General features: G+C 40.2%; 1 long non-coding RNA gene across 1 annotated transcript; it reads right to left on the bottom strand.

Moving 5' to 3' along the window:
- Nucleotides 1-212: 212 nt before the first annotated feature.
- Nucleotides 213-17193, bottom strand: LOC109452095 (uncharacterized). The gene is made up of 3 exons (XR_002138090.3): nt 16942-17193; nt 14827-15077; nt 213-1464 (listed from the first exon to the last, which is right to left on the bottom strand). It is a non-coding gene; the product is annotated as an uncharacterized LOC109452095 (long non-coding RNA).
- Between the last annotated feature and the right edge of the window lie 2897 nt (nt 17194-20090).

Here is a 20090-nt window from a genome sequence, read left to right on the forward strand (position 1 = left end):
TGAAAGGCTAAAAAATAAATCTCTTTTTTATAGTGACTAAACAATTTTTTAATTAACACATTTTTATCGGAATATAACATACATGCAAAAGACTACAATAAGTGTATAGCATGATACGATTTTTTAAAAAAAGTGAGTATATCTCTATAATCACTATCTAGATCAGAAAACAGAACTTTATCAGAGCAAAACTACACTCCAGCCACCTCCCAGCCACTGCCTCCTCCGAGGGTAACCATTTCCCTGACTTCTTACATCAGCGAAGAGTCTCCTCTAATTTTGAACTTTATGTAAATAGATTCGGTATGCATCAGCTATGTCCAGCTTGTTTCACTCAACATTATGCTGGTGTGATGTATCCAGGCTGTGATATGTTATCACGCCTTTATTTCTCAGTGCCATGCAGTAGTCTTACTTCATAGCAAGAAAGTTTTTGTATAAAGCTGGTGTGTTCATGAGGCCACGTGAAGACATCACAAAATAAAGCCAAGTCATGGGAAGTTTCCTTTCAGAGTATATGTCTTTAACAGTAGGACATATCTGTCTGTGATATTTGAAATGCATTAACAAGGAAGGTGCGTTCCTCTGGAGAGGACCAGACAGTCAAGGAGCTAGGAAAAGTAAAAGTGAAACTTCTTCTATTTTCCTGAGTTTGTGCTCTTTGTTGTAGCTTTGAAAGAAAAGTCATGCTTCAATTAATAACAGACAACGAAGTCAATATGATGGGAGCAGAGACAATGATGTGATCAAATGCCAAGAAATGACTGACGGCTGAAAAAATATTATGTGAGCCAAAGCAATTTCTCTTGACTTCTAACTTTATTCATCCAAAGAATAACATTTCATCACGGTTTTATCAATGGAATGCAATTCCACCCAGATCATTCTGTCAACGACAAGAAACAACATCAAATCATTTTGTCCACACAAATAAATCAATCGTTGATTATTATTTTCTCCCATTTGGGATCCAAGGAGGAGGACCAAATGTCTTGAGTAAAACAAAGGGGAAAAGAAGAAAATGCTTTCTATGTTGACACATCCATTGGGTAAATGAAATTTTGTTTTTGACACATGCTGATGTGAGGAGGGATAAACAGGTTTTAAATTTAGAGTGGAGACAAACTATAATAATAAACACACAGGAAGAGAGTGCAGCCGTTTACTGTTCTTTATAGCTACAATAGCGTTTCCAGTTTTTCACTTTTGCTTATGTAGTTCTCCTTACTGGGATCTCTCCTCCAGTCTTTGAAAGTATGATCAGGTTTTGAGAAAAATTAAACCACACAGGCTTCCAAAATCAGGAAGGGGAAGGTGTCATCCTTAAATGACAAGCTTGTGTGGGGAGTGCCCTGGTTATGAACGGGCTACTCTTCTTAGTCCAGCTTTTCTTCTTGCTGCCACATTTGAATCTGTTGAAAGTCCTTCCTCATTAGTTGTCAGTCCTCAGTTGGCAATCCATTACTGGATGGGGAGAAATGTGTTCTGTTTTACAAATTGAAGATCATAGTCATGCTGTACATGATAAAGTTATGGATCAGTCTTTTTCACTTACTATATTGCAATGGACTGAATGACCCTCCCCCTCCCAACCACGAAATTGTTATGTTGAAATCCTAATTGACAATGTGATGGTATTAGGAGGTGAAGCCTTTGGGAGGTGATTAAGTCATGAGAGTGGAGTCCTTGTGAATGGGATTAGTGCTCTAACAAAAGGGACCCCAGAGAGCTCTCTTGCCCTCTTTCTACCATGTGAGGATACAGTCAGAAGTTGGCTGTCAGCAACTGGGATGAGGGCCCTCACCAGAGCATGTCCAGGCTGGCCATAATCTTGGACTTCCAGACTACGGAACTGTGAGCAATAAATTCATGTCATGTATAAGCCTCCGAGTCTACAGTACTTTGTTATAGCAATTCGAGCTGATGAAGGCTATTCTACTATGAGCTTCATTGTCAAATTTGCCCTGGAAGAGAGGAAGATTCTCACTAGGACCTTGTGTGGAGAATGGTTCCCTCCCTGGAACCAATTAAGTCGAGCTTACCCCTTGCTGTAGTTTCCTGGGACACAGGTCTCTTACTTACCTTTCTAAGGAAGGCTAAGACGATTTCTAACCCGGAGAAAGAAAAAATAAATACGATAAATACAAGTTAAATCTTCAACGGAGCATAAGTTCCACACACAAGGCCAAAGTGGACTTCAAATTCCTTGAACCTGGTGAATTTATTATATGTCTATGTCTCCAGTACATACCACCTGCCTGAAATAAAGAAGGGCTTAGCGAAGTGGTCTTTATGAGGATAACGCTGGTAGTAATGATTATTTGTGGGTACAACATTTAAGGCATAAATGGAATTTAGGAAGATTTCACTCTAATCCAAATACCTCTACTTAAATAAGGTTATGCTGCAATCGCTATTTTTAAAATGACACCCTTTTCTGATATTAAAAGCAGTGCTTATTCACTAAGTTAAAAAACAAACAACGAGGGAGATAGAAGCAGGAAGCAGAACACATCTGTATTCCCACCTCCTAGCTAACATTTGGTGTGTTTTTATTCTCTTTTACTCCTGCTCTTGTTCTTCTTCTCTCTCTCTCTCATCTACCTATGTTTGGTTTTACAAATTTAATTTCATAGTCATGTGATACATGGTAAAGTTACTCATCCGACTTTGTCACTTAATACATTACATCATGAACACCTTTGTTAAATTTTTGGGAACATTTTACCAAAACCTGTTTTGAAGTCATGAAGGTTGTTCTTTATTAATTTTAAAAATTAGTAATATAGCATTTGTGGGCACATTTATACACTTGGGGGCAAATCTGAACTTATTTCCTTAGGAAATATTGCTAAAAGTAAATTTTAAAAAAATTAAAGGTCTTGAGACTTATTGCTTTATTATCTTCCAGAAAGTCTGAACCAGTTCAGGCTCCCATTAACAATATTTGGAAGTACGTATTTCCAATGCAATCCTGTCAGCATTGAAGAACAGAATTTTAAAAAGAGAAAAGTAGTATTTTTATAAACAGATAGACAAAAAAGAAATCACATTGTTATTTTAATTTGCATGAAATACTAAATACTTTCTTATTATTGCTCTTTTGTGAATTGCCTGTTCATTTTCTTTGCCCATTTTTTATTGATCTGTAAACAATTTTTCTTATTTCTTTGTAGAGCTCTGATATATGGTACAAATATTCCCCCAGATATTTGTTTTTGTTTAAAAATTAAATAGTGATTTTCCACCTCCTAATCAGAAGTTGCTAATATTTATATGTTAAAATATACCTATCCTTTCCTTTAAAGATGTCTTTCTTTGTTTTTAGGTTTAGACCACATTTTAAAATAACATACATTTACTTCTGTTTTATATTCCTTCTCTCTCTTCCTTTTTCCCTCCCTCCCTTCCATTTTGTAATTGATGGGCAATTCCTCTGGGGTACAGTATAGGACATAAATCTAACATTTTATTTTCAAATCGGTTTCTTTTGTAATCAGTTGTCTAAAAGCCATTTATTAAATATTCTCTTCTTTCCCTTGATTTAAAAATGTGATCTTGGTCAAATGTTGAACTTTAATTTGTATTAGAATTTATGTCTGGAACTACTTTTCTGTGCCATTGATTCATTTGACAGTTCTTGCGCCAGCACCACCTTGCTTTAATTACTGAGTTTTATAATGGAGCAAGTGTTACTATCTGGTGGTGTTAGCCTTCTTTCATTACTCTCTTTTTAGGGGGCTTCTTTTTTCATTCTTATAGATGTATTTTTATATTACCTTTTCAAGGGATTTTTTGGCATTTTGATTGAAATTATCTGAAACTTATGAATTCTTTTCGGAGGAAATTATATACATATTATTTTGAAAAAAAAAAATCTTCCTATTCAGGAATACTATTTGTTTTTTAATTTATTCAAGACTCATTTATGCACCTCAATAAAATATAATAACTTTCTTCATCAGAGGCTACCTACTTCCTACATTTATTATTAGATATTTCATCCATTTGCTGATATTTTTTGTGGAAAGCCACTGTGGGGTGTGTGCATGTGAATATGTGTGTACGTGTGTGTATATCTGCGTTTTCTGTGTTTGTCCCCAAATATTTTGATTAATTCTCTTAAGTTTTCCTTTTGCCTCCTTTATGCAAACACACACACACACACACACACACACACACACACACACACACACACATTTTCTTGTTTTGTTGCATTGGCTAGATCTTCCAAAGTATTACGTAAAAGCAGTAATATCTGATATCCTTTGTACTGCTACTCTAATGTGGATTCCTTCAGTGTCATTATTTCACCAAATGTCCACTACTCTTTTTAAGATTGATTTTTTTAAAAGAAGAAAGCTTTATTCTTAGTTTCTTTATATTTCAGGAACATTAATTTTTTTTAATTGATATATTGGTGGATTTTTGGAATCAGCAATCCTTCACTTTCTTAGATCATATAATTCTAATTTGTGTTGCTATTTTATTTGGGATTTTTGCATTTGCATTGTCAGGAAGTAGCATCTGCAGGTGTTTATGTATGGTTGTGTGTGGGATGTGTGGGTATGTAACTATGTGCGTTCTCTATCAAGTTTGGGTATCAGGATTATGGGAAACAAACTGGAAATGTTTCACTAAAAATGAATTCTGGAGTACTTTATATAACGTGGAAATCATCTGTTCATTGAGAATTTTAAAGAACTCACATATTTTCCTATGCCATTTAGGAGGTAATAAATATTTACATTTTTCAATTTTTCTCATTGTTTTTGGTCAGTTCAGATATTCTTTCTCTTCATGATTAAGTTTTGATTCACTTATGTTTACCTAGAAAATTCCGCATTTCATCATTGTTGTATAATATTTTTTAAAGCTTATGAATATATTTACTTTCTCATTTCTAGTGTTTTGTTTTTGTGTCTTCTTTATTATTTACTTGAATATACTTTCTAGATATTTAGCTATTTGGCTTTTCCTTTCAAATATCTATTTCTAAGATTTATCAATTTTCTCATTTATAATTTATTATTTTTAAATGATTTTTAAAATTTCTGTGTTCCTTGGATTTATCTAATTTTTTTATAACTAAGTTGGATGTGTTATCCATTTATTTTCATATTTTACTTTTAGTTCTGTAGGCATTTAAGGCCACATATTTATCACTGAAAAAATTTTATTATAACACAAAAGTTTTCATATATAATCTTCTATTTGTTATAATTTTCTAAATAGGCATTTTAAAATTTAGTCCTTGTGTATGATTTAGAAGTACTTTTTCATTTTCCAAGTGGTTGTATATCGTTGTTCCTGCTCTTTGCTTATTCATTTGCAAAATTTCTCCTCTTTGCAATTTATTCAGATTTCATTATGATTAATGTAGAATGCATTTTTGTAGTGCTGTATGTACATTTGGAAAGATATAGTATTCTCTGTTGGTAGTATATAGAGTTAGGTACATGACTGTATGGGATACCCAAGATGAAATTTATTCCTAAGAGTTTTGAGAACACATAGGTAGAAGGTAAATATTATTCAGTATCACTGATAGGACCAGGGCAACTGCAGCCACTGGAGAAGGGAATGATTCCATCGGAAGCTGGCTGACCTTCCCATGGTCAATTAGTGCCTGGAACAGGGGTCAAGCCTGAAGGTTGTCAAGCCTGGGGAGGTGGAACTTAGCCTGGGAGGTACACTGGAACACAGCTGGACAGGAAGGTGAATTTCAGGGATAGAGTGAGAGTGGAGCAGAGAGGGCAGATGGATGGACCCTGAAGGCAGGCCTGGGGAGGGAACCTCTGGAAAAGGGTGCATCTCTTGGCAAGAACAATTTGTTCTCTCCTTCTCTCCTTATGAACTCTCAGTAATTCCTTGCTAAAGGCTGTAGTCTGCTCTCATCCATGGGACTTAAAGGAAAGGTCTCTTGTAGACTTATGCAGAAAGTAAGTGGGAAGTGGCCTTTGCAAGATGGTGGGCAACCGAGCTGCTTCTCTTCAGGCTCTGCTGCAACAAAGATGGCAGCTGGGCAGCTGGAGGAGGCAGCCATTGAGAAAAGAAATGGGTTTGAGGGCTTTTCTGGAGAAAACGTCTTTGCTCCTAAGATTCTTCCCATCTCTTTGCTCTGCCATAGTTGTAAGGACCTCACCTTCAGGTGGGCAGCAAGATGCTCCCTACACTGTACGGCAGGTCCAGAAGAAGAGAGGCTGCCCTTTCCCATGGTTTTCTTAGGAGCAAAGACATATTTGCTTGACAGTAGCTGATGGGGAAAAATTGTGTTTCGGGTGACTCATTTTTTGTGAATGAACAGCCTGAATAGCTGCTAAAAATTTTACAGTTAATGGAATATCATGTCTGATAATACAAGTAACATCAACATTTGTTGTAGCCACCATTTATTTTGCACTAACCCTATACCAGGAACAGTGCTTAATGCTTTTATACATGACTAAACCTTGTGAAAACCTTATTATCATGCCCATTTTATTGATGGAGAAACTTAGGTTCTGAATGTTTAACTTATACCAGGACACAGAACTAGGATGCAGTGGAACCAAATGTAGCTAATTACAAATGCTGTTGTTCTTAACCACAGCATTTATATTTGCTGCTCTATGTGGGTCTGAACACATCTGAAACATTGGACTCAGCTCTAGTAGATGCATTTTAAGACAGACAACAGCCAAACAGTGGCCTCCCAGGTAGGTCGCTGGCACGGTAAAGGGTGTGGAAACCACAGAGTTCAAAGAGAACATTCACAGAGAAGGAGTGTTTAGTGCTGAAAAAGAGGATGGGGGAGGGGAGGGCAGGGAGACAATAATAAAAGAATTTCAAATGGAAGAGAGCAGACCTGTCCTGCTTGGCTCTAAATGGCAGAACTGGAATAGCAGATGGAAGTTACAGTGAAGCAGATTTCTGCTTGACATGAGAACTTTATAAAGATGAAAGATGTGGGATGTAGCTCTGAACTTGCCCCCTTCCACCCTCCAAGCCTGTATAACCATCTGTCGAAGATGCTGGATTTCAGGAAGGAGACCCTTCTTCTAAGAGTCTGGGATTTTCTAGATAAGTTTAAATTTTATTTAAAAGAAAGGTAAAGCCCATTTGAGCTGATTTAAGGTCAATGTTGACTAGGAGCAGGGGGATTATATTATTGTCTGAGTTCCTTTCAGCCTTTTGAGCATGAAGCTCTTCCACTGGGGCCATAACTGGGGCACGTTTGAAGTCAGAAAAGGGGACTTGTATTTATTCTGAACCTAAATTCTCTTTAAAAACAACAATCCTTGGATGGTATTCTTGCATTCAATTCATTTTAAGGAATCTTATGTATTTATTTTGTATTCAGCCCTGGGTAGGTGCTAAATTTTTAGTGACACCCCTCCTTATTCCTCCCCTCCTTAATCCCATTCTAGGTTAAAACTATACCCTGTCTGGCCTCTTGTGGCCCCTCCAATGCCTTCCATGCCTAGATACACACAGAAACTATACACATAGAAATTACCTGCGTTTATAATTCATGAAACCCAAAGAGCAGTAGAGAAAAAGGAATGAATTCTACATGATTGCAAGGAAGGAGAGGGACAAAGCCAGCTCCAGGTGCATTTCTATAAGCCAGTAGAGGTTGAATTTCTCTGGAGAAAATATGCTTATTTGTGATTTCTCACCAGCCTCTTGGTGCAGAGAGCATCTACAAAGAGCTTGATGAAATGGGCTGGTGTGTTTTTACACAAGGTGTTGAAAGGGGAAGTAGAATCTTGGGGTGAGATCTGAAGAGCCCAGCCACTAAAATTGGCCTTCTATGGCTCTAAAATCTTACAATCAGAGTACTGCTTTCTTCCAAAGGCAATCCCCCAGGAGATGAACTGTCTGGGCTCCTGATGTCCTCAGGAAGGGAGTCTCAGAAGTGGGAGTAGTTTATTAATTACTTGGTTGATACCAGGCATGATCCTAAGCCCATGGCATGTTTATCTAGTTTGATATTCATGACAACACTGCAATTATAGGCTATTATAATACCATCTGCCTTATACATACGAGGAAACTCAGCTTAGAAAGTTTAGGTATTTTGTAAAAGTTTACACAGCTAGTAAATTGTTGCTATAGAAAGAATGTTTGTGTCCCCCCGGATTCATACATTGAAACCTAGTCCCCCATGTGATAGTATTTGGAAGTGGGGGCTCTTTGAAGGTGATTAGGTCAGGAGGATAGAGCTTTCATCAGGCATTAGTGCCCTTATAAAAGAGACCCAAGATTGCCCTGCCCACCTTTCCACCATGTGGGAACACCGTGAGATGGCTCTCTATGAACCAAGAAGCGGGTCCTTATCAGATGTTGAAACTGCCAGTGCTTTGGTCTTGAATTTCCCACCCTCAGACCTGTTAGAAATAATTTCTGTTGTTTATGAGCTACCCAGTCTGTGGTATTTTTGTTATAACAACTCAGACTAAGACAATGGTAGAGACTAGATTTGAGTTCAGAGCCTATGCTCTTATCTAGTATGTAGTATCGTTTCTAACATTCTAAACACAGTAATTTTATGACTCTCAGAACTAGGTGAGAGCTCATCATGAGAACACTATGTCTACACATATTGGGGGGAGGGTGGTGGGGAAGTGTTTATTGTGAATTAACTTGAATCCTAACCCTAGGTAAATTACTAATCTAGAATTTATCTGAGATGATTAATGTAATTCTGACTCCTGATTCAGTAAGGTCATTATTAGCATTTTATTATTTGCCTCAAAGTCAATTGAAGGTATATATCAGGAAGTAATTACTTACTGACTAACCCAGCTATGGCCTCCCTTCCTCCCTCCCTCCCTCTCTCCCTCCCTCCCTCCCCCTTCTTTTCTTCCTTCTCAAGTACTCAATTATTTCTGAGTATTTGCTCTGTGCCTGGCACTGTGCTATACACTGGGGGTACAAAGATGTGTAAGTCTCGGGGACCTCTGAGCCAGGAAGGGAAATTAAAAAATAATTACTATTCAACATGGCAATGGTTATAAAGAAGCAGATTTTCCAAACCTTGTTTTAAGGAACACTCTTCAGCAGAATGCTAAGTAAGGGTATTATAAAAAAGAAGTATTTTAAGTTAAAACAAATTTAGGAAATGCTGGGTAAATAAAATTAAGCAAGTTTTTTCTTACTGGGAAATTTTCAGACCCTTTAAATTGCTAATGTACACTATGAATCTTCAAGAAGGAAAGAGAACATATTTTCCAAACCCATTTGACCTCAGAACCCTTTTTTATTCATGGCACAATTAATATTTACTCATTCTTCCCTCCCTCCCTCCCTCCCTCACCTATCCACCATCTATCCATCCATCCATCCATCCATCCATCCATCCATCCATCCACCCACCCACCCATCCATCCATTCACCTAACATTTCTTCCATCCATCCAGTATTTCTCAAGTACCCACTATGTGCCAGACTCTCTGCTATAGCCTAGGAATCCATCAGTAAACAAACATGTAGAAGTAATATCTTAATTGGGGAGAGAAACATCAATCAAGCAAATACATATATAAGATGATCAGAATGTGGTAAGATTCACATAGGAAATAACCAGTGTTTTAGATGAGAAAGAAAAAACAACAACACCAGAGTGATGTATTTAAATAGGTGGTTGAGAAAGCCCTCTGTGAGCAAAAGACATTTAAAGCAGGAAGCTGGAGGAAGAGAATGAGCCAGCTTTGCAAAGAGCAAAAGGAAGAGCCATCCAGGAAGAGGAAACAGCAAGTGCCAAAATCCTGGAATGCAGAAAGGCTTGGCAAGCTCCAGAAACTGAGCTTCCTCCAGGAGTGGAGGTCTGCTTAAAGGCAAAAGGCTGAACTTGACACATGTTTTAAGAATTAGAATCTCATCATCATGATATCACAGAGTTGGAGGAGAACCTGACACCGTCTATTCTAAGTTCCTATCCAAGAGGGTCCTGTCGTCTAAGATATGGAGCTGCCTGCTCTACGTGGCTCTGTTTAAAGGGTTTTTACCCTTTAGATGGGAGGTTAACTTCAGTCCCAGAAAGAACCTGGGAAGAGTGTTACTTGTGACATTTTTTTCTTCATCATATGAAATGAGGACCAGTGAGGATTGAACAAAATGCTGTGTTTTTAAGGAGAAAACTTCTCTTAGAGGTGCAAATCCCAACACAAGTAACCATACTTGATAACCTCCTAAAAGTCGGAAAGAAGATTGAAGGGGGAAATTGACAAAGAAACTAGTTGGTATACTTGACTCGGTGGCCAGGGAGGGGAACGAGAATAACTCTGATTCTTGAAGCCTGAGTGCCCTGCTCCCAAAGCTTTTATCTTTCAATTCTCCCTGCAAGATTAAGCATCCCCAAACACCACTTTTATGGTCTCTGCCTTGGTTCAAGGAGTTACAATGGATCTTCTTTACTGTCAACTCAACTGACAACCTCTCTGCTAGACTTTCAGGACTATTGATATCATTTTCTTCTGGCTGACCCTCTGCCTTTTCCTTGCCCTTTCCCTCAACACACACACACACACACACACACACACACACACACAGACACACACACTAAATTTGTTTCACTGTACAACTAGGACTGCATAAAGAAGTAATTCAAATTTTGGGGTCACACACCTGGTGTTGATCCTCTGTCACTTGCTGGTGGCTTGACTGTGTGTCTTGCAGACATTTAGCTTCCTCGTCTGCATTACAGATAGCAATAATAATAATACTTACATAAGGATGCTTTTATCTGAACTCAGTTGTCCCAGTATCTTCCCTCCTGTGGGTTCCCTCCTTGGGCACTCAGTTCTTCCATCTTGCTTGGTCTCTACTGGTGCCCCTGCTCTTTGGTTCTTCATCCTCCCTTGGACTTCATCGTTAGCTAAGTGGACTGGCACATGGAACAACTGAGGCCAAGGTCGGAGGTTCAATTTCCTAATGGAGCATTTTATTCATGATCCCTTGAATGGCCAAAGGTTCTAGACCACTTAGTCTTTTCAGTGGAGAAACCCATTCTTACTTCATGTCAAAAGACTCTGACAGGTGCCAGGGAGGTAGGTCAGGAGCACTGTTTTAAATGGAGGCACCACATTCTGTGAATGTGCTTCTTGAATAGTCTGAATCTTGGCCTCCAGGATTAGAACACAGCGCTAATAAAGAAAACGTGGCGGCATCATTTTGGATTCCTAAATACCTCTTCTTTATTATGTAGCCACAGCTTGAATAGTTAGACTTGCAACTCCAGACACAGAACACCCTTGAACTCCAGATAAAAAGAATCTCTTAGTCCAGTCACTCTCTGACATCCACACTCAGTGGTTTTACCAAAGCCAAAGCCCTGGCTTCAGTTCACTCTTCAGATCCCAATTCTGGGGTCACTGGGCTTAGTCGGGGTCTAGGCATTGGCAACTTTATGCCCCCCGACCCCGCCAATAGGTAACTCTAACATGCAGCCTAGAGTGTGAAACTACCTCCCAACCCTATCAAGAAACTGAATCATAGACTCTCTGAACCCCCATCAAAAACTAACTTTCCCCAGTCACAGCTGACCGTGACCTCAACTACACTGGCTCCCAAATGCCAATCACTGAGCTGATGTCATGCTAGATCCGACATGCCATCTATCCCACATCATCACCAGAGAGAATATCCACAACTTCCTCTCCATTTGGCACAGCTTTGAATATTAGCTACGGAAATAGATAATTCCCTATTTGAGGGCATAGACCATCTTCAACTCCAGAAAGCATGACCTCCTATTTTGGCTATAATTTCTTTTTAATTTCAGCATCCTACTAGCCATAGACTTATCCCAAGCCCAGATCCAAAGTTACCCCATAATCATGATCATACAGTCTCTAAATTGTTCTGAGCACTTCTGGACTCTTACTTTGGTCATAGATTGTTCCATACCTGATAAATTATAAATTTATAACACAGTCAGGACTCTAGCCTCAGTGCAATCTCAAACCTTGGTCATAAACTAAAAGCCCAGCCACAGAAAGACCTCTACCTTCGCTGATTGCAAATCATGACCATCATCATTTTAATGAAGAATTTAAATATATACAGATGCCAAGAAACTAGTATATTAAACCCTATGTACTTATCTTCCAGCCCCAACAATTATCAGTACATGGCCATTCTTGTTTCATTCATAGCCTTACCTACTCTGCTTTCCATTCGCTCCTGGATTATTGTGAAGGAAATACAGACATCGTCATATCACCTGTATGTATTTTGGTTTGTATCTATAAAACGCAAGGGCTCTTTCGAAAAAGATAAACCAGTTATAACCATGATACAATGACTATGCTTAAAACTTAACAAACTTAACAAAAATTTCTTATGCACAATATCTAGTAAGTGTTCATATGTCTCCAATTGTTATGTAGATATTCAATATATTATATTAATATGTAGTATATAATATATGCATAAATTTTTTCAGTTTGATACAAATAGGGTCTGTACTTTGATATTGGTTGATATGTTGCTTTGTCTCTTCTATTCTGTGGGTTTCGTCTTTATCACTTTAATTGCATTTTTCTTTTTCTTTTTTTGGTTACCGTTGAAGGAAATTTCAATTACTAAGCCCTCAATGTGGGGCCATGCTGACCATTAGTCTCAGCCATCAGTGAACCAGCACAAACTTATCCCACAGAAGGGAGGCTCTGATCATGGGGGTGTAAGCCAGGGAGCAGGTGGGGGGTGTTCCTCAGTACAGCCACTAACTGTGTGACCAAATAAAGCTTCTGCCCTCTAGTCAGTGAGGAACGTGTTGCTCTTATGTCAAATGATGGTCATGTCTTGTGTTTTTCATGGTCATTCTGTCTTCTCACTGCTGTTTCTTGACCCAGAGTCATGACAGAAAAGATGCAATCAAACAGCCTGTGTATACATATTAAAACCTAAAACACCTTACAAAGTATAGGCTTATCATCCTAGCCCACCCTTGGTCTGGTTAAGGCAATAAGATTCACACAAGACAGGAGTCACCGTGCAGAGCTGCAGTCACTAAGATGGACCATTAAGGTAGCCTATGTCATCACTTCTGAGAGTTTAGTGAGGGGAAGTGATGTGAACTAAGGAATCATCTAAGGAAGGATGGGTACACAGCCAGACAGCTTCCTATTCCAGAGAGAAAGGACCCTAATCTCAAAACAGCCAGGCCTTGGTGATGAAGATAACTGTAGGAGCGTGAGTTCCCATTGGAGAGCTGGGATTTTGAAAGCCTTTGGTATGATTAGTGTTGAGTGAAGTAGCAGAAAACAGTATCTTCAGTGATTCCATATTGCCTTCAGAGGAGTGATGCTCAAACTTCTTGGCTGGTATTCAAATCTTTGCCCATCATTTCCCAGCCTATTTTGACAGCCATAGCTCCTTCTTTTCTCCTACAGAATCTTCTCCAGTCAGACTGTGCTCCCCAGCGCTTCCCAAATAAGCCATGTGTTTGCCTGCTTCCTTGCATCTGCTCACGTTGTTCCCTCTTCTTGGAATGCCCTTCCCACAGCCCTCCTGTGCACATGCTGTCCAGAATCCAGGATGACACTCACACCAAACACGAATGGTCCAGCAGAAAAACATGGAGTCAGTTTGCATACAAAGCAAAATAAAGACTTGTTCAAAATGACCCAGAGCTTGGTACTGGAAGGTTCCTGGATGCCCAAACAGTCAGGAGAGGAGCATGAGCCAGGAGAGATGTCATTCCAGCCTGGTGCTCTCACTATGGCTCAACTCATCCAAAAGGGAAGCTCGATGAAAACATGTTGAGCAAAATTATACATGCTCATTTCTTAATATAGCTTTCAGATGTAATCGTAGGGAACGTTTGTTTTGGTTTGAATTTCTCTATGTTTTAGATACCATTTCCTCTCCCAAACTAGGTCATTTGAATTATCTGCTGATAGTTCAAATCTGTAGATAATTTGCTTTTACTCACATTCCTAAGAACTAATTACCTGTACATATAAAATGATGAAATCTCATTATATTTTCTTTTAAAACTCTGACATGCATTTAATTGCATTAGTCAATTATTACTGTACATGCTGAGGATTTGCTATTGACCAGCTCGTGTTGGAATATTTACTGCACAGATGTGTTACTTTAATTAAACAAATGTGATTACACACATATCAATTTTTATTTGGTTTCAAACCCGGAATCTAAAAGTGACGCAGTTGGCAGAGCTGTGCAGTGTGGTGCTGGTTCCCAGGAAAGCAGAGAGAGGCTCTTTACTGAGGGAACACCAAGTGCCTGCAAATCTGCATGGGAGACTTCAGCCACAAGTGGGTTTTTATTGGTGTGTAAGTGCCATTGAGTGAACCCAAGAAGGGAACAAACAAAGCAGCCCGGAAACTTCCTAGAACATCAGCTTTGTTCTCTTATACAGAGAGAGATGTGGGGCCGTGCTTGGAGAACCTACAGGAAAACTAATCTAACGTCGATCCATCCAAGAGTGGGAACTTCTTGGGGTTTGTGCTTGGTTAAATAGGTGAGCTGGTATTTGTCCTTAAAATCAGAGGTGAAATGGGACAGCATTAGAACATTTGACTTAGCTTCTTGGGCTTCTTCCTGTCATAAACTCATGGCTTGGAGGGCATGCTGTAGTTTATGACAGGAAGAAGCCCAAGAAATTAAGTCAAATGCCCATCCCCCAGCCCTAACCAAGCAGTTTTGAGTAATAACATGAAGACTTCCAAGACTGGAATGTGCTTTATGAACTGGAGTAATGTAAAATTCTCCATAACTCCTGGTGCAATGACTGCACATATCACGTGCATAGTAAATAGGCGTGGGTACTAATAAAGCGATAAGTCAATCCATTCAACAACAAATACTCACCGAGCATTCTAGGAACTGGTTGCTGATGGTCACAGACAGACAGGAGATCTGTCCACAGGGCTGCAGACATGCTTTTTGCCCTCGTCTCACACAGGAGGGGTAATGGTGTCGATTTTCAAGGGTGGCTCTGTCTGGGCTTCATGCGCATGGCACCTGAAGAACCAACCCAGTTGGTCAAGTCAACCAGAAATTCTGCTGACACTCTCCGTTTCCAGGTCTCTGGGATGCAGATAGCATCTCTGAGGGCGAGGCTGAGGAGTAAATGAGATGGGGCATGCCTGAGTTCCCAGACCCACCCTGAGATGGAGAACGCACTCAAGTGCTGAAAGGCATGTCATCAACGCTGGGTGCAGAGGGAGATTTGCAACAGAGACAGAAGGTTTTTGCAAAACAATAAAGAGGGTCCAGACTTGAGGGTGCTACACAGCTGGATACCCAGGTCAGGCAGAACACTGGGCTGTGTGGCTTTGACCTCTTGTGATAGTTCCTCACCTAACGGTGATGACGAAAGTCATCTCGTGGTCTTGTTATAGTGATGATACACCATATGCAGAGGGGGCCAAATAAAATGTATACACATTTTCAGAAAGGAAAACTATTAAAATTGTAATACTCAATATATACTGATAACAAAAGATGAATACAAGTCACGTTTGACTTCTGCAATGACAAGAGGTGCTCAAAGTGGTGCATCAGCGTCCAGACACTTCTGATTATGGCGAACGATTGCTTGAGCAACATTGACCAAAGTGTCCACTTGTATACTTTTTTTGCCCCCCTACCCATGTGGACTTAGTATTTTCTCAGAAAATTGTTGTTGGAGATTTGGGGAGGGGGTGAAAGAGTGAGTGAAGACCAGCTGGAAAAGGTTGGATGTTGGAAAAGTTTGTTTTGGGTCATTTTGCCTGTACCATTCTTCCCTTTAGCATGTTGCATATAATCAGCCTATTCCCACTTCAAAGGGAAAGCCTATGATAAACATATTTGCAGAGTTTTAAGAACAGGAAGGTTATCTAGTTCAGCTCCCTGGAACTGAGTTGCATAAGGTCTTTCAACTATGATTAAGCATCAGAGCTAAGATTCAAACCCAGGTCTTCTTACTTTAAGATAAATAAATGCCCCCCTACATTATGTTTCTCTATGGAATGAATATTATACACCCTCCACAGAAGGATGCATTTAAGAAGAGGAATATGGGGAGGGAAACAATTAATCCAAACTAATGGTGGCATTTCAGGCACTTCTGCCTCACCCAGAGAAACACTGTTGGGATATATCTGCCTTCCTGGTAGCTCTCAGATTATCTACAGTTCAAGGCACCACCATTTTTCCTATGAATTAGACGTGAGTTTTCCAATCCACGTGGCTTGAAATATTGATCCTCTCTTCTACTTAGGGGTTGGGGAACATTTTCCAGGCTTCAAGTCCCCTTTCCTTCATCCCGGGGTACCGTACAATATCATCATTTTCCTTATATGCCATGAAGTAAGCGTAGGGGACATTGGCCTAATTAGACTAGCTGGTTCAGAAGACATAGCTTCAGTCTGGGCTTTGCCTTTGACTATCTAAATAATCCTAGCATATCAAATTATTTGAGCCTCAGTTTCCTCATCAGCAAAATGGGTGCAACTTTATCCTGCAGTTTTGTTATACGGATTCAGTGAGACTGTCCAGTATAGTGTGTGAACTATCAGAAACGATCAATAACAGTGAGTGGTTTGTGCCACTTTTTTTTTTTTTTTTTCAGTTTATAATTTGATTTGTTAAAGCAGAGAGTACAGCTTCTGGCATCCCACTACTTACAGCTTGGTAGATGGAGTCAGGAGATAACTTAGTTGTACAAGCTTTGAGCTTTGGCTGTCATCCTCCCCTGCCTCTTCTCAAGTCCCGTTGGCTCTACCAGCAGAGGTTGTGGTTGCTGCTTAGAGTGGAGCCTGGGACATCTGCTGGCCCCACCGCCCAAAGGGGACCCATCTTAGGCCCAGCCCTGCACCCTCAACCCACTCAGTGCCCTGATTGCTGAGCTCATCCTTTTGTCAGGGCTAATTATACTTAAAACCAGATTTGTAGGAAGCAACACGCGTGCACACACAGCCAAAGCCTGGAATTGCTTACCCGAGAACAAGTTGCCTCCTCCTTCTGCTCCAGTTCTTCAGCTTTACCAGAAGCAGGAGCGGGGGTGGGAGAAGAAGCGGAGTTTGCATCCAGTGTGCTGAGGCAAGGCAATTCTGAAGTCACCCTCCACCTTGCCCATCGCGGACTAGTTCCGGCCTGCAGCTGTAGTCACCCAAGTGGGGAGCAGTGCAGCAGGGTACTCAGCCTCTCCTCCCTTGGAGTAGGTCATTGTGGGTTGAACCCAGCACTGCAGGGGGTAAGGGCTAGGCTGCTCACCCACTGTACCTCATTATGTATTCCTTCATTGTTTCCTATGCAAATTAAGTTAATGAGAATTAGGAACATAATGGAGCCCATTCACCGTTCTAGTCGCTGGAAAATGGGTTTGACTACCAATTTTCCATTACAGCTGTTTTGTAATTACCGTGGAATACTCTGAATTCTAATGGAGACGCGGAGCTGCCTGACAGCCTCTGGAGTACTTTTTTTTTTTTTTTCTTTTTTTTTTTAAAGAAGGTTGAAAAATAAGGAAACCCAAACCCTATAACAAAAAGTCTTTTTGCCAGAGTGCCTCCTGTTTGGCTTCTGCTATGAAAATTACCTCTGCTATTACAGAAAGGACCTATGTCCATGGGTGGGGGTTCCTGACCTTTGCAGGGTTAGATGAGTTACCTGACAGTACAGGAGTTATCCCTTGCCTTGGAAGCAAGCAAAGCAGAGTTTGGGGTCACCTTCAATGAGGAGCTGCTGCTCTCTGACAGGGTTAGAGCAGCCCAGGGCTAAAGTGCAATGCTCCCAGCTTGATCTGATCTCCCCACCCAGGTCCCCAGACCACAGATACTCCCTTTCTCACCTGTTGCTAAGCTCTGGACACTTACAGTGATAGGGTTATTCCTTGATTTAAAGAGTCCCTCTTGTTAGGCACCAAAGCGTCTAGGAGGAAGAACATGTCAAAAGTCCAACCATTTCAACATTCGCCGATAGTTCAAAATTACTGGAGCACAAGACACAAGGGGGTGAGGGTGGGGCTGATGACAGTGAGTACTGAGGAAAGAGAACACTGGTAGGCTGTTGTGTAATGATAAGCTAAAACATCAAGATTTTATTCCTCCGGCTTCTTAAGCAGGGGAGAGACATGAGGAGAGTTTTAGTTTAGAAGGGTATTCTTGTTACAGTATGAAGAAAGGCTTTGGATGTAGGTATCTTGGGATGGGGTTGTTATGGTTACAGGACACATAAAACCCAGGTAAGAAACAATGGCAGGTGTACTTTACTTCTGATCGATGGGAGAATCATGAAGGCTTGAACTAAAGAGATGACAGTTGGGATGGAGGGAAGTGAATAGATTCTGAAGATGCTTAGGGGGTAGAATCAACAAGTTCCATGATTGGTTATTGAATATGTGTATATTGCAGGGCAAGACCTCAAGGGCTTTCCTTGGACGATTAGGTGATACAATTCACCAAGATGTAATAATATTGACCGATAAAATTGATGGAGAATACAATACATGTAAGGCATTGTTTTGTTTTACATGTAGAGTTTACTTTATCTTCACAATAACCTAATGAGGTAAGAACTATTATTAACCTTAAATCATAAGTGAAGAAGTTGAGACATAATAAGGTTAAAAAAAAAAATACTTGTCCAAGTATTGTCCAATACCAGTCAGGAAGATGTAGAGCCAGGACTCAAATCCAGGTGGTCTAGTTCTATAGACCAGGTGGTAACTCTTAGAAAAGGAGATTTTCTCTGGTGTGTGTGTGTGTGTGTGTGTGTGTGTGTGTGTGTGTGTGTGTGTGTGAAATCAGTAGTTCTGGATGTGGGGAGTGGAGGTGCCTGTAGAACACTGTAGGTATATTTCCAGTGGAAGGTTCGATAGATAGGCTGCAGTTTAGAGAGTGGACTGGGTATGAAACACAAGTTTGTAAGGTGTCAACATGCAAATTGACATTTGAAGACATGGAATCGTACAAAATCTCCTAGGAGTGGTGAGTGTAGAGCTCTGAACAACACTAGTTTTTGCATGATGGACTCAAGAAAAGGACTTTATAGAAGACACTGAGGAAGAACAGCCCGAGAGTAGGGAGAAAGCTAGGAGAAGGTGATGGCCTAGACTCTTGAGGGATGGTATGGTTAAACTTCACATCTCTGGATTTTAGAAAAACAATAAGGGCACATGTTCCATTCATTCTCCAAGAATTAGACCCTGAAACCAGTAGTTTATCAGAGGTGATTCAGGAAGCTGTGAGAAGGGAGTGGCTTTATGTTTAGATAAGACTTCATCTCTGTCAAGTTTTTCTGACGGTGCTCAGACGTTATTTCTTAGTTTCAGCATCTTTTGCCACCTGGCGAGGCTGAGAATTTTCACAACCACCAAGTCCTGGTTCCTTTTTATTTAACAGTTCTTCCTTCAATTTATCTCTCTTCTCTCACATTTTCCAACAGGCAACAGGAATAAACCTGACAGTGTCTTCAACACTTTGTTTGGAAATCACCTTAGCTGAATAACAAGGTTCATCCCTTACCAATTCCGCTTTCCTTGTGTAGCTGATGACAATTGTGCAAAGCTTTCTGCCACTACATAACAAGATCCCCCTTCCTCCAGTTTCCAGTAACACTGTCTTCACTTCCTTCTGAGCCCTAATTGGCAGCATCTTTTGTGGCCACATTTCTACTAACAGTCTGCTCAAGGCAATTTCGGCATTCTCTACCATGCTCTTCAAAAATCTTCCCGTCTCTACTGACTGCCTGTTCCCAAAGCCACTCCCACATTTTTAGGTGTTTGTTACAGCAGCACCCCTTCTGGTATCAAGTGCTGTATTGGTCAGGGTTCAGCTAGAGAAACAGAACAAGTAAGAGATACACACACACACACACACACACACACACACAAAAGGATGTGTTACTGGCTTACACAATTGTGGGAGATGGTTAATTCGTCTCTATAAGGCTATTGTCTCCTCATCTGATGCAGGAGATTAAAGTCTGAAGGTAGGTAGTCAGGAAAGTGTCATGAACAGGCTGCAACCGATAAGCACAAGTGAAGACATATGAGGATGGCCTGAAATCTGTGTCCATGTTTATTTCTTCTGACCTTGCTGATGAGGTTACCCTACAGAAGCCAGGCCCTCCGATCACAGAGCTAA

Source organism: Rhinolophus sinicus, chromosome 4, assembly GCF_057876585.1.
Source record: "Rhinolophus sinicus isolate RSI-liver-muscle chromosome 4, RSI-T2T, whole genome shotgun sequence".
Lineage (NCBI taxonomy): Eukaryota > Metazoa > Chordata > Mammalia > Chiroptera > Rhinolophidae > Rhinolophus > Rhinolophus sinicus.